The 16270-nt window shown below is 38.8% G+C and overlaps 1 protein-coding gene and 1 pseudogene across 1 annotated transcript in view; both read left to right on the forward strand.

Annotated features, from left to right (window-relative positions):
• The first annotated feature begins 2693 nt into the window (after positions 1 to 2693).
• The window catches only part of LOC130683472 (leucine-rich repeat-containing protein 37B-like), a 72640-nt gene continuing 59063 nt past the window's right edge, over positions 2694 to 16270 (forward strand). The window contains exon 1 of the mRNA XM_057501118.1: positions 2694 to 2830. The gene's annotated coding sequence lies outside the window, so the exon portion shown is untranslated. The remainder of the gene's footprint in view (positions 2831 to 16270) is intronic.
• LOC130683471 (ribonuclease SLFN12-like) lies at positions 8648 to 15222 on the forward strand (annotated as a pseudogene).

A 16270-nucleotide genomic window follows, 5' to 3' on the forward strand; every position in this document is an offset into this window, starting at 1 on the left:
ATCATAATATGTATTATTATAATAACAAAATATTGGGGGGAACATTTGTGTGCCCACCATTAAGGACTGGTTAAATAAAACATGGCACATCCATAAAATGGAATGTAAGATAACTTTGATAAAAGATAAGGAAGTTACTTGTGTACTGTTATGGAAAGATCCCCAACATATATTGCTAAGTAAGAAAAAGTGTCAAGTTTGCTACCCACTGTGTAAGAAAGGGAGGGATATTTGCTTGCCTTTGCATAAAGAAACTTTGGAAGAATAAGCAAAAAACTAAAATAAAGTGTGTGTGGTAGGTGAGTAGGATTGGTTTGGGCAGGCATGAAATGTATCAAATGGGAGTAGGAGTGCTTTGATAGTTGGACTTTGGGAATGGGAATGTATTACCTAATAGTTTCTTTTTAAAACCAATTTTCATTTCAGCGACTGCTATTATTATTAGATTCTATATACTAACAATGGCAAACAAAACATTGTTTTTCATTTTGTAATTGGACTCCAGATATTAAGAATGGGAATGTCCTCAGTACATTATTAACATCAATTGATAATAATTTGTCTTCAGGTTAAACACTGTAAATATTTATCTAATATGAAAGGAAGAGAAGTGAACTTTGTGTGCAAATATTTGCAATTTATTGTATTCTTTTCCAAACAATTTGCTGCCCCTCCCTGGGTTAGGATTACACTTACTGCCCCATTGAAATTAAGCTTGGCCATGTACTTTGCTTTGGCCAATTAAATGTGAATAGAAATGATGTGTGCTACTCTGAGCAAAAGTTCCAAGAATCAACGTGTAGTTAGTTTCTCCTTGCTCTTGTTTCCTTGTGCCACAAGAGTGGCAATGTCTCTGATAGGGGGTCTTCTGGTAGCCTGGATCCTCTTAGGAGAAGGATGTGGAGCAGAGAAATGGGAACACCCAGCAGACATGCGGTACAAGAAAGAGACAAATTGTTTGTTTTAAACCACTGAGATTTGGGGGCGGTTTGTTCCTTCATGGAAACCTAGCCTATATTGACTCAAATGTGAAGCATGTTGAGGGAGGCAGACTAACACGTTGGAAAGAGACCTGCACTTTGATAACTTCTTAGATGAGAACTAGCACATCATCTTTTACTTCTCAGTGAGAATAACCTTCTAATTTCTTTAAGCCATTGTCAGTTTGGGACTTCTGTAAAAGCACAAGAACCAGCATCCAAACCTGACAATTTTTCCTCTTTTCATGGTAAACCATGGTCCTCTCTTGCCTCTCTTACTAATCCAAAGCAGCGAAATGTCTTTGGTCATCTATCATAGGTCTGCCACACTATCTTTCCTGTGGCTCCAGAGTCTGCTAGATCCTCTCACAGCACGTTGCAGGTTGGGTTGAAAGGAGCAGAACTGGGCAGAGGAAGAAACTGGAACTCTGATGAAGCCCTTAGCAAAACCGTAGCCAACCATGCAGTTAAATTGTGCCTAACAGAGTTGTGTTGAGCTGAACGGCTGAGGCTTTATATTGTCACCTATCTCATTTTCCTGTGTCCATTGTGAGTTGTGAGCCTGCCAGTGGCTCCTGCCCGCAGGCAATGCAGTTCACCCCAAACTCCATTATCACCTGCCCGTTTGCCCTTTCTCTTGCCTCTAGATTAAACACAAAGGGAAGAGAGGGAGGGTCAAAGTGTTTAGTTCAATTTCTTTTACTTTATACTAGAAAAAACTATCCCTTTGCCATCTGTATGTCCCTAAGTTCCCCAGCTATCTGTGTCACTGAGATTTTTAGTGTCCAACTAATACTGTCTGAGCTCTATGGGTAAATACAGCAAGTTGGGTCTTTTATTTCATTTCCCTCCATTAAGATTTCTGAAAATGCCAGAAATGCTCCCATGTTCCACAGATATTTTCTGGTAGTTTCCTGTCACTTTTCGTTCTGCTGTGTTGTGCCAAGACCTGTTGGTTACCTCCTACATTGACACGACAACTTCTCCACGCTCCTCCCCTCCATACCCCTTCCTCAGCAATTGGCCTGTGTGCTTTTCAAACGCTGTGGGTGCCGCGACAGGTCTCAGAGGGGATGGGCTGGGGAAACGTGCATCGCCATCGTTACCACTAAAAGGGGACCTGAGATATGCAAAGCGGCCAGAGGGCTTTATCCCCTGAGGGAAGCCAGGGAGCTGGGTCCAGACTCATCCCCTGTGGCCCCAAGGTGCTCCTCAGAGTTGGAAGGATGCGTGTGACCGAATGTGCCGCCCGCGAGGCAGCCCGCTCTCGTCCTCTCTGCGCATTGACAGCAGCTCTCATCGAGTTCCGGGGCAACTGCTCTTTTAGACAAGGGACCAGTAGTGCCGCTCCGGGGATGGCAGTAGAGCTGAAAAGGGCGGGACCTGGGATCTCTTCGGCGGAGTGGGTCGCACACGAGGACGCTCAAAGAAAGCGCGGAGCCCCTCCCTGTTCGCGCGGCACTGGACACGTCCCTGCCCCGCGAGCGCGGCTCCGGAACCGCCCACCCGACGCCTGCGCCAAGCGCGCGAGCGGCTGCCGCGCAGAACGCGGAAGAGCCGGGACTCTTTCCCGGTGCGGAGCAGACCCGCACGGCCCGGGCGCTCGCCGAGCCCTTTCTTGTTTGTTTTTTAATGACCCTTATTTTTTTAGTTCTACAATACAGAATATAAAAGATAGAGATAAGCAGATAGGAAAGGAGAACTCTTCCGCCATCACGTGAGACTTGAACTCCCGTCTCGTCGGGTCCATAAGTTTGGACAGTGGGCCGTGTCGCCCTCGACTGGGAGCTCCGTCTTTCAAGCGCGTTCGCCCTCCTGCCCCTCCTAACGGACACTTCCGCACCTATAAGGTATCGTGCCGTGTGGGAGCAGGTCGGGAGGGTGTTTGTCTCCTACCTTTGCAAAATCACCCTGACCTTGGCTTTTTACCCCTTTAAGTCTGGTTTGCTGGCTTCCAGAGCAGATGGGGCAGAGCCAGCACCATCCCCGCCGCCCGCACTCCTACCCGCTACCCCCGCCCCGCGCCCGCTGATTTCTCTCCCATTTGGGAGTGTTGGCTCCTTGGTTTTTGTCCCCAGAAACAACCCGCGGGGCAGCCCGCTCTTGGAGCCAGGCGCCTGGGAGCTTGCTGGTCAGGGCAAGACATCGCCCCTGCGAGGGCTGGGAAGCACCTTAGAGAGCCCTGAAGGGGGCAGCAGCAGGTTCTGTGGAGTCAGTCTGAAGCAGGGGCTAATGAGGCCCAGACATCAGAGAGTTGTATGGACAGGTCAGGGAAGTGCAGGTCTCCGAAGATCGGTGGGGGTGCCCTGCACCCCTGGGGTCCCGAAATGAAGGGAGTTGGGGAATAGGTTCTGTAGGTAAAATACAGCAGACGAGTAACTTACGAACTGCTCCTAGATCCAGAAAGAGACACCAAGCACTGTTGTGCCCTGCCAAGGTTTATAATCTAGAAGGGAGGAAGGATGAGAACTGTGCCCTCCTAAACTAAATACAGAGTGCCATAGAAGGAGGGCCAAGAATGCAGTATGGTTTTGTTCCCCAGGGGTAATTCCTGTCACTTGTCTTGGCTTTCTGTGCAATTCCCACCAACCTGCATTCTGGCATAACTAAGGAGATGTGAATGCCATTCTTTTTCTCATTAAAAATATCCAACAACACAGCCTAAATTCCAAATCCAGGTCTGATAGGATTTTCTCCACAGTTAAAAGTATAGAAAATTTTAAAGGGAAAAACTAATCTGTAAACCTAGATCTAGGGTTCAAAGTGAGGGCTGTGATTTTTAGGCCATAGGAATTTGGTAGGCTCCAGTCACCAGCATATTTTTAAAGGACTGTGTTCCACATTCTTAAGGATTGTGTACCGAAGATTGTAGTTTTGAACCATAGAGAGTTTTACACAGCTGCAGTGTTAGACTGGCACTGTTAGAATTCCATACTAACCCAAAAGCTTTGGGTCCTTTGTAGATGACTCATCTATAGCTTCTTTGGGTTATAAGTTTCCCAGTGGTATGGGAAGGCATACCAGAGCTCTTTGGGCTGAGATGTGCACATTGTGGGTGAACTAGAAGGGTGCTGAAGGAATGCAGAGGGTGCTGGGTGGTAGGCTGGGAGGAGAGGTGAGAGGACTGTAGTTAAAGAGCTGCAAGAAGAAATGGGTAGCAATGGGTGTTTGGTAGGGTGGGTATAGAAGAGACTGTATTGAAGAGCATAAATGGAAGTGATTCCCTTGCAGCCTTTTGGCATAGAAATGGAGAGTCTCTTCTGTCAGTTCAGCAGGGAAGATGGATGTGCATTTGAGGTATCCCTTGTATAAAAAATAGGAAGAAGTTGTGTCTAAAGAACACTGTACTGTTCTGTGGAGTAAGCAAAGTATGGCAAGAATACACATCTCCCTCTGATTTTTTGCATAATTATGCCACACTAAGACTATTATTATTTAAATTTAAATGACTGTGTTTACCTGGCTTAATTGTTGTTCATCTACCGGAAGTGAAGACTTCTTCTGTTAGTTTTACTTTTTAGGGGAACCCTCAGGGTCATATTTAAAAGCTTTCTTCTAGGAATCCAGGTCAGGGCCTGTTTGAATGAATGACTAGATCCCCAGATCTCTTAGAGAGGCAGCTTCCTTCTGGCTCAGCTCTGAGTTTTTGAGCAACCCTGAGGAAATGGTGCTGCACTGTAGTAGACCTGGAAAAATAGCCTCCTTGCCCCAAAAGGTACAGGGCAGATAGAGCCCTGTAACCCTCCCCAATATAAAGTAGCTAGAGAAAGATCTCATATAATTTTTTAGGAAACTATTTGACAATACATATCAAGATATTTAAATATTTCATCATGTGACCAGGTAATTCAACTTTTAGAAACCTCTCTGTGTATATATATTTATGTATGCTTTATATACTTAAATAATTTTGGCTTGCTTATGTACCTAAGATCAAGCATAACTTCATATTTTAGCCTCAACCTTAATTTCCACAGATCCAGGCTCTTTCTTCACTTCTATGACTTTTCCCATATTGGATTCCATTCCTGGTTGTTCTGTCTGCTTGTTCTGGCCTCTCATTCTCCATCCCAAAACGTCTTTACTTATATTTGAACCATATCTGTATACAGAGCTGAAGTACTTTGGCAGGGGGCCTCTTGGACTCTATGCCAATTAGGACATGTGATTAGCACATTCAAGTCTCAGTATAACTGAGCCAAGATCTTAGTATAGTTAATATTGCACAATTGAAAACAACTTCAGTTCCAAGCTGTAGGAGAATAGTGACATGTTAATACCATATATTAAATTATACAGCAGTTAATAAGGTTTTTAAAAATAGCAAATCATTGTTTTCCAAAAGTGGTTATATATGACATTTTTACTTGTCCTTGCCTCAACTCCTCTCTGGCTTGGCAAGGTCTTGGTCTGGAGGGCATAACAGTCCAGTTCCCTCCCTGGAACTGCAGATGGCAGAACAGACTTTATTTGCAACGTTCTAACCAGAAGGATTGGTCTCTATCCCCTAACTCAAATCTCAGGTGGGGGGAAGTGGGAGCCACTACTCATGAAGGCTTCAGGGAGACTACAGACTTTTCAGTAGCTGGACACATGCAACAACCATCTAAAACCTGGAAGAGGAGCTGGGGTGAGATTCTCTGGGAAATGAATACATTCAAAAGCAGCTATGTATGTAGAGGAACTGAGTAATGCACATGCAGGATTCATATTCAGAGGAGACCTGAGAAGACCTTGGCTTTCATGTGAGGCTGATTTCCTTGTGCTCAGAGCATGCCTAGCTAATCAGTGAAGGACCGTCTAGTACGGAGCCTGTCTTCAAAGACTGGGAAAGGTGACTGTTTTTTCAGATTCCTGCTTTTCAACAGAAACTTGCATGGCATACAAAGAAACAGGAAAACATGGCCCGTACAAAAGAAAGTGAAATGGCAGAACCTCTCCCTGAGGGAGCCCAGACGTTAGACATATTAGACAAAGGCTTTAAAATAACTGTCTTAAGTATGCTCAAAGAGGTAAAGAAAAAATGGCCAAAGAACTAAAGAAATCAGGAAAACAGTGTATGAACAAAACGAGATCATCAGCAAAAATAATAGAAATTATAAAAAGAAAAGTTCTGGAGCTGAAAAATACAATATCTGAAGTGAAAAAACTGTTAGAGGGGTTCAGCAGATTTGAGAAAGCATAAGAAAGAATCAGTGAATTTTAAGACAGATGATATTATTAAGGCTGAGGGGTAGAAAAAAAATAAGAAAAGCAAAGCCATGGTGATTTGTGGAATTCTAACAAATGGACCAATATACACATTATAGGTGTCCAGAAAAAGAGAGAAAGGAACAGAGATTATTTGAGGAAATAAGGGCTGAAAACTTCCTAAATTTAATGAAATATGTGGATCTACAGATCAAGAGGCTCACTCAATAAAGTCCCAGTAGGATAAACCCAAAGAGATGTGTATCAAGACACATTATAATTAAACTGCCAAAGTCAAAGCAAATCTTGCTTTTATAAGAAACAACTCATCATGTAAAATGATTAACAGCCAATTTCTCAGCAAAAAAATATGGAGGCCAGGAAGTAGTGGGATGATATATTTAAAGTGCTTAAAAAAAAACAAGAAAACCCGTCAACTGAGAATTCTTTATCTGGCAAAACTCTTTCAAAAATAAAGGAGAAATCAAGATACTCCCAAACAAAAGCTGAGGGATTTCATTACCACTAATACAAGAAATGCTAAAGAGGATTAATTCAATATGAAATGAAAAGACACTCAACAGTAACTAAATCATATGAAAATATAACAGTCTCTGGAAAGGAAAATACATGGACAAATATTTTTTAAAGCACTATTGTAATTTTGCTTTGTACATCCATTTTTTACTTTCTACAAAATTTAAAAGACATGCACAAAAAATATATGTTAATGGTACATAGTATATAAAGATACAATTTGTGACATTAATAGCAAAGTGAGGGAGGAACCAGTTGTAAAGAAGTAGAGTATTTCTCTATGGTTGAAGTTAAGTTGGTATCAATTTAAGACAGGTTGTCATAACTTTAGGATTTATATGTAATTCTTATGATAACAACACACATACAAATCTATAGAATACACAAAAGGAAATGAGAATGGAACTGAAACATATCATACAAAAATCAATTAAATTCATCAAGATAGACCACATACTGGGCCATAGAGCACACCTTAACAAATGTAAAAGAAGATAAAATATATATAATAGCTGCTCCAAGACCACAATGGAATTAAACTAGAAATAACAGAAGGATAAGTGGAAATCCCAAAACATATAGAGATTAAACAATGTATTTCAAAATTACACATGGGTCGAAGAAATCTCAAGAGAAAAATTATTTTGAATTAAGTGAAAATGAAAGCACAATTTATCAAAATTTGTGGAATGCAGCATAAGCAATGCTCAGAGGGAAATATATAGCATTGAGTGTATATATCTGAAAAGAAGAAATAGTTAAAATTAATTATCTAAGTTTCCACCATAGGAAAAAACTAGAAAAGGAGGAGCAAATTATATTGAAGAAGAAGAAAAGAAATAAGAAATATATTTACCATATATATATATATATAAAACCCAGATGCAAAAATCCTTAAAAAAATATTAGAAAATTGAATATATTCAAAAAGAAAAGAAATAATACAGCTGAAATCAATGAAATTGAAAACATGAAATCAATAGAGAAAAGCAACAAAACCAAAAGCTGGTTCTTTGAAAAGATCAATGTGATTGATTAGTCTCTAGGTAGTCTAAGAAAAAAGACACATAATATCAGAAATGAAAAAGGGGACATCACTGTAGACTCCATGGACATTGAAAAGATATTCGAGGAATATTTTGAACAACTTTATGCCCACAGATTTGTTAACCTAGATAAAGTGGACCAATTCATTGAAAGACATAATCTGTCAAAACTTACACAGAAAGAAATAGGCAATCTGAATAGGCATATATATATACATATATATATATATGTATATATATATATATATACACACACACACACACACACATAAAAGAAATTGTATCAACAATTAATAACTTTCCCAACTAGGAGCCCCATATCTAGATGGGTTCATTGGTGACTTCTACCAAACATTTAAGGCTGAAATTATACCTGTTTTCTACAATCTCCTTCAGTGGATAGTAGCTGAGGAAATACTTCCTAATTCATTCTGTTAGGCCAGAATTACTCTAATGCCAAAACCAGAAAATTGCATTACAAGAAGAGAAAGCTACAGAGCATTATCTTTCATGAACCCAGATACAAAAATCCTTAAAAATGTATTAGAAAATTGAATGCAACAATGTATAAAAAGAATTATATGTATCAAGTAAGCAAGACAAGTTCAACTTTTGAAAATTGATCAGTGCAATCCATTACATCATCAGGCTAAAGAAGAAAAATCACTAATCACATCAATAGGTGCAGGGAAAGTATGTGACAAAATCCAAAACCTGAATTATTCATGATCAAAACTGTAGGTAAACTAGGAATAAAGAGGAACTCCCTCAACTTGATAAAGATTATCTACAGAAAAAATAGAGCTAACATAATTAATAGTGAGAAACTTGAAGCTTTCCCACTAAGATTAGATATGAGGCAAAAACCTCTCACCACATCTGCTCAGCATTGTATTGGAAATCACTGCTGATGCAGTAAGACAAGAAAAGAGAAAGGTACACAGATTGGGAAGGAAGAAATAAAATTGTTTTTGTTCACAGATGACACAGTCATCTGTGTAGAAAATCCAAAAGAATCAACAGTAAAACAAAAACAAATGTTCCTGGAGCTAATAAGCAATTACAGCAATACTGCAAGATACAAAGCTAATATACAGAGTAAGGCACTTTCCCATATGCCAGCAATGAACAAGTAGAATTTGAAATTAAAAATATAACATCATTTACATTATCATGTCCCAAAATGAAATATTTAGGTACAAATGTATAAAACATCTATATGTAGAGAACCCAAAAATAGATCCTCATAAATATGGTCAACTGATCTTTGACAAATGAGCAAAGGCAATAGAGTGGAGCAAAGAAAGTCTTTTCCCAGTGGTTTTTTGGAACTACTGGACATCTACATGCAAAGAAAATGAATCTAGACACTAATTTTGTACAGGAGAAAAATTAACTCAAAATGGATCACAGACCTGAATGTAAAATTCAAAAGTATAAAACTACTAGAAAGTAATGTAGGAGATAACTTATATGACCTTAGGTAAAGCAATGATTTTTAAGAAACAACACCCAACAGCATGATCCATGAAATAAAGAGTTGGTAAACTGGAGTTCATTAAATTAAAAACTTCTGCTCTGCGAAAGACAATGTCAAGAGAATGAAAAGACAAGACAGACTTGTAGGAAATATTTGCAAAAGACACCTGATAAAATACCATTATCCAAAATACAAAAAGAACTCTTAAAACTCAACAGTAAGATAACAACCCAATTTTTAAAGAGCCAAAAACCTTCGTAACAAGCATTTCACTAAAGAAGATACACAGATGGAAAATAAGCATATGAAAAGATGTTCCACATCATAAAGCCATCAACAAAATGCAAAGTCAAACAGTGGGATACCACTGCCCGTCGATTAGAATAGCTAAAACCCAGAACACTGACAACACCAAATCTTGGCAAAGATATGGAGCATCATTGCTAGTGGGAATGTAGAATGGTACAATCACTTTGGAAGAAGCTTTGGCAGTTTTTTACAAAACTAAACATAATCTTACCATACTATCCAGCAATATTGATCTTTGGTACTTACCCAAAGGAGTTGGAATCTTATGTCCACACAAAAATCTGCACATGGATGCTTTAGCAGCTCTATTCTTAACTGCCAAAACTTAAAAGCAACCAAAATGTCCTTCAGTAGGTGAATGGATAAAACAACTGGTACATCCAGACAATGGAATATTATTTAATGCTAAAAATAAATGAGCTATCAAGCTTTGAAAAGACATGAAAAAAATTTAAATGCATATTATGAAGTGAAAGAAGCCAATTTGGATTGTCTATATACTATATGATCCCAACTCTGACATTCTCAAAAGGCAAAACAATAAAGATAGTAAAAAGATTAGTAGTTGTCAGGGATTGGGGTTTGGGAAGGGATGAACAGAGTACAGTGGATTTTTAGGGCAATGAAAACACTCTGTATGATAGTCTAATAATGGATACCTGTTGTTATACATTTGTTCAAACCCATAGAAAGGACAACATCAACAGTGAACCTTAAGGTAAGTTATGGGAAAAGTTTAACACAAAGGAAAGCAGTAAGAGAGGAAAGAAAGGACAAAAATGTCACAACACATACAAAAAACATGTAATAAAATAGCGATAGTAAAATCATTCCCCATCAGTAATTACTTTCAGTGCGAGTGGATTGCCCTACCCAATCAAAAGGCATAGATAAGCAGAACAGATGAAGACACCTTTAGATCTAAGGACACACATAAGTTGAAAGTGAAAGATGGAAAAAGTTATTCCATGCAAATAATAACCAAGAGAGAACAGGGGGCTACGCTAATATTGGGCAAAATAGTCTTTAAGTAGAAAACATAAGAGACAAAGAAGGACATTATATAATGATAAAAGGATCAAGTTACGAAGATGTAATAATTATAAATATGTATACACAAAACATCAGAGCTCCTAAATATGTGAAGCAAATATTGAAAGAACTCTAGGAAGAAATAGACAGCTCTACAAAAGTAGTTGGAGTCTTAAGTATCCTACTTATAATATGGACAGAACAATCAGTCAGAAGATCAATAAGGAAAGAAAAACTTGAACTATGCTACAAACTAGTTGGACCTAACAGACATTTATGGAACACTCAATTCAGCAATAGTAGAATATATATTCTCAAGTGCACACGGAACATTCTCCAGGACAGACTCTACTGTTGACTGTCTCTAGGCCATCTATAACAAAGCCGAGATCCAAGTAAGGAGACAGAACTGATAGATTAGGGGTATGTATACTAAAGCAGATATTGTGCATATAAGAATTTTGCCCCATTGAAAATACATGAGTATCTGATAGGAAGAGTACAGTGAGTTGGCCCACCTTTCTTAAGATCAATGGGCAAAATTTGTGAATCTAATTCATTCTTGCAAGAAGGAAAAATGGTTAATATGGCATATTGCTGGATGTCTTTAGACCCCAATGAGTTTTCCCAAAGGATTCCCTATAAAATGAGATAGTTAAGGTAAAAGTTAAAATTATTTAAAATAAAAGTAAAAGTAATATATAAAACTAAAACTTGATTCACTGAGATAAAAAACATAGATAGGCTCCCCTCAGGGGCTTATTTAAGGAGAAGAGAGAGAAAACAAGTTACATAATCTTAGGGATTAGAAAGACGATATAAACATAGATGAAGACAAGAATAAAGCAGAAGATCATATATGAAAAACTATGGACAAAAATGCAAAAATGTTATAGGAGTTGAAATTATTATAGTCTTAGCTCAAAATCTGTCCAAAAAAAAAATTACATCATACCTGTACCCTTACCATAGTACCCAGTGGAATATGTATAGGAAAGGATTTTGCTAGGTTTGCCTCACAACACAGAATTTGCTGTGCCTTCTGCTCAGGTCCTATTCTAATGGCTCTGTTCTGTTTTACTAAAAAGGATTTCTGCTTGAAAATTGAATGGCTGCTGGGAAAATGAACATCAGTATTGATTTGGGAACTAACTATGCTGAGCTGGTTCTAGCTGTGGGAAGTCACTCTTGGAGAAAAGGATAGAAAAAATATGAAAGATTGCTCACTGAGAAAAAAGCAGAATGGAAAAGTCTTACAAGCTCTGGGTACTTTGCTAAATTCTGGTGGGGGGAATAATCAAGGCTGAAATTGAGAATGAAAACTATATTTACCAAAAAGGTGGAATAGAACTAGATTTGGAAAATTCTTAAATGTTTTCTGATTTTTGTCAAATCATGGGGCTCAAAAACCTCTGGTTTGCCAATTATCACCTTGAGCTCCAATTTATATAAAAGAGATGTAACATCTGCAAACGTCATGAGTGCAGCTGCTGCTTTGGAGTTCCTGAAAGACATAAAAGAAACTGAAGGGAGATTTAGTTTAAGATCCAGATTGCCTCCAAACAGGACCCATATGTATGTACAAGAAGAATGCAACATGGAGGACTTGGCTGATGACTTTTTGACAGGATGCAACTTAAATACAGAGAAAAACTTGCCTTTATGGAATCCACACACATTGAAATGAAATACTTCTCAACAGAAAAGTTGGTAGAACGCATTAATTCTCCCTCATTATGTCTCTGTATTTGCAAATACTGATGAGGGATATTTGTTTATTGGTTTAGATGAAGATAAGCCCAAAGTAATTGGCTTTAAAGCAGAGACTAGTGATCTTGACAAGCTAGGAAAAGAAATAGACAACCCCATTAAGAAGTTACCTGTCTTAGTTCTCTAAAGAAATTCACATGGCCAACAGACACATGAAAAGATGCTTCACATCACTTGTCATCAGAGAAATGCAAATTAAAACCACAATAAAATATCACCTCACACCGGTAAGGATGGCTACCATCCAAAAGACAAACAACAACAAATGTTGGCGAGGTTGTGGAGAAAGGGGAACCCTTCTACACTGCTGGAGGGAATGTAAATTAGTTCAACCATTGTGGAGAGCAGTATGGAGGTTCCTAAAAATGCTCAAAATAGAAATACCATGTGACCCAGGATTTCCACTCCTAGGAATTTACCCTAAGAATGTAGCATCCCAGTTTGAAAAAGACAGATGCACCCCTATGTTTATCGCAGCACTATTTACAATAGCCAAGAAATGGAAGCAACCTAAGTGTCCATCAGTAGATGAATGGATAAAGAAGAGGTGGTACATATACACAATGGAATATTATTCAGCGATAAGAAGAAAACAAACCCTACCATTTGCAACAACATGGATGGAGCTAGAGGGTATTATGCTCAGTGAAATAAGCCAGGTGGAGAAAGACAAGTACCAAATGATCTCACTCATGTGGAGTATAAGAACAAAGAAAAACTGAAGGAACAAAACAGCAGCAGAATCACAGAACCCAAGAATGGACTGGCAGTTACCAAAGGGAAAGGGACTGGGGAGGATGGGTGGGAAAGGAGGGATAACAACGGGTAGGTGGGGGGAAGAAAGGGGGCATTACGATTAGCATGTATAGTGTTGGGGGGGTTACGGGGAGGGCTGTGCAACACAGAAGACAGGTGGTGATTATACAGCATCTTGCTACACTGATGGACAGTGACTGTGGTGGGGTGTGTGTGGGGGACTTGGTGATGGGGGAAGCCTGGTGAACACAGTGTTCTTCATGTAATTGTAGATTAATTATACCAAAATTAAAAGAAGAAGAATAATTAAAAAAAAAGAAGTTACCTGTCTTTCACTTCTGTACAGAGAAGAATATAAATTATTCATGCAAATTTCTTGCAGTATATGATGAAGGAAGTCTTTGTGGATATATCTGTGCACTGAAAATAGAGCAATTCTGCTGTGCGGTGTTTCCTAAGAGCCGGATTGCTGGCATGTGAGGGTCAACCAAGTGAGGCAGTTTGCTGTGAAGGAATAGGTCAACGTCATGGTGCCTGCTGAGCCAAGTGAGGACAGGGGGTTTGAAATAAAGATATGTTTGGTTAGGGTGGCGGGAAGGTTTTTGTTTTGGGGATTTGGGGCAAGATCAATAGTCCTCAAATTTCAACACCTAATTTACTCATCTCTAGTGGATACAATCAATGGTGCACTACCTCTTGTTTTCTTCTACAGACTTAGAAGTTATCTATTCCATATGGAAAGCACATTATTTTCTCTCAATAGTACTGCCTGGAACAAAGATCCAAGCAAGCCTGGTTTTCTTCCCTACTCCCTTTCCATTTACTTTGAAGGAAAGCCTGTTCAATCCTTCTCAGTTTACTCGGAGGTCAGTTTCAGTAACTGAACATATCTTTGTTTCAGGAACACTTGCCTCTTATTTATTTGCCTCTTCATCTTTATTTACACATTTCCATTTAATTCCCTTAAAACCTCTTCCCACTTCCTCTTCTGTCTCTTCCATTTGTGAGCCAATATATAACCCTAAATTGGACTAAGAAAAGAATAGTGCTGGTATTTTCTTTTTTTTGCTATCATTAATGTACAGTTACATGAACAACATTATGGTTATGAGACTCCCCCTATTATCAAGTCCCCACCACACACCCCATTACAGTCACTGTCCATCAGCATAGTAAGATGCTATAGAATCACTACTTGTCTTCTCTGTGTTATACAGCCTTCCCTGTTTCCTCCCCCACTACATTATATATGCTAATCGTGATGCCCCTTTTTTCCCCTTATCCCTCCCTTCCCACTCATCCTCCCCAATCCCTTTCCCTTTGGTAACTGTTAGTCCATTCTTGGGTTCTGTGAGTCTGCTGCTGTTTTGTTCCTTCAGTTTTTGCTTTGTTCTTATACTCCACAGATGAGTGAAATCGTTTGATACTTGTCTTTTTCCACCTGGCTTATTTCACTGAGCATAATACCCTCTAGCTCCCTCCATCCATGATGTTGCAAATGGTAAGATTTGTTTTCATCTTATGGCTGAATAATATTCCATTATGTATATGTACCACATCTTCTTTATCCATTCATCCACTGATGGACACTTAGGTTGCTTCCAATTCTTGGCTGTTGTAAATAGTGCTGCAATAAACGTAGGGGTGCATCTGTCTTTTCAAACTGGGCTGCTGCATTCTTAGGGTAAATTTCTAGGAATGGAATTCCTGGGTCAAATAGTATTTCTATTTTGAGCATTTTGAGGAACCTCCATACTGCTTTCCACAGTGGTTGAACTAATTTACCTTCCCACCAGCAGTGTAGGAGGGTTCTCCTTTCTCCACATCCTCGCCAACATTTGTTGTTGTTTGTCTTTTGGATGTTGGCCATCCTAACTGGTGTGAGATGATATCTCATTGTGGTTTTAATTTGCATTTCTTTGCCGATTAGTGATGTGGAACATCTTTTCATATGCCTGTTGGCCATCTGAATTTCTTCTTTGGAGAACTGTCTGTTCAGTTCCTCTGCCCAATTTTTAATTGGTTTATTTGCTTTTTGTTTGTTGAGGTGCGTGAACTCTTTATATAATTTGGATGTCAACCCTTTATCGGATCTGTCATTTATGAATATATTCTCCCATACTGTAGGATGTCTTTTTGTTCTACTGATGGTGTCATTTGCTGTACAGAAGCTTTTTAGTTTGATGTAGTCCCACTTGATCATTTTTGCTTTTATTTCCCTTTCCCGGGGAGATATGTTCATGAAGAAATTGCTCATGTTTATGTCCAAGAGATTTTTGCCTATATTTTTTCCTAAGAGTTTTATGGTTTCATAACTTATATTCATGTCTTTGATCCACTTTGAGTTTACTTTTGTGTATAGAGCTAGACAATAATCCAGTTTCATTCTCTTACATGTAGCTGTCCAGTTTTGCCACCACCAGCTGTTGAACAGGAAAATTGTTTGTCCTTTCCCCATTGTATATCCATGGCTCCTTTATCATATATTAATTGACCATATATGCTTGGGATTATATCTGGGCTCTGTAGTCTGTTCCAGTGTTCTGTGGGTCTGTTCTTGTGCCAGTACCAAATTGTCTTGATTACTGTAGCTTTGTAGTAAAGCTTGAAGTCAGGGAGCATAAACCCCCCCCCCTTATTTTTCCTTGTCAGGATTGCTTTGGGTATTCGGGGTCTTTTGTGGTTCCATATGAATTTTAGAACTATTTGCTCTAGTTCATTGAAGAATGCTGTTGGTATTTTGATAGGGATTGCATTGAATCTGTAGATTGCTTTAGTCAGGATGGCCATTTTGACAATATAAATTCTTCCTATCCATGAGCACGGGATGTGTTTCCATTTATTGGTATCCTCTTTAATTTCTCTTAAGAGTGTCTTGTAGTTTTCTGAGTAAAGGTCTTTCACTTCCTTGCTTAGGTTTATTCCTAGGTATTTTATTCTTTTTGATGCCTTTGTGAATGAAATTGTTTTCCTGATTTCTCTTTGTGCTAGTTCATCGTTAGTGTATGGGAATGCAACAGATTTCTGTGTATTAATTTTGTATCCTGCAACTTTGCAGAATTCAGATATTAGATCTATAGTTTTGGAGTGGATTTTTTAGGGTTTTTTATATACAATATCATGTCATCTGCAAACAGGGATAGTTTGACTTCTTCCTTACCAAACTGGAT

Source organism: Manis pentadactyla, chromosome 4 (assembly GCF_030020395.1).
Source record: "Manis pentadactyla isolate mManPen7 chromosome 4, mManPen7.hap1, whole genome shotgun sequence".
Taxonomy (NCBI): Eukaryota; Metazoa; Chordata; class Mammalia; order Pholidota; family Manidae; genus Manis; species Manis pentadactyla.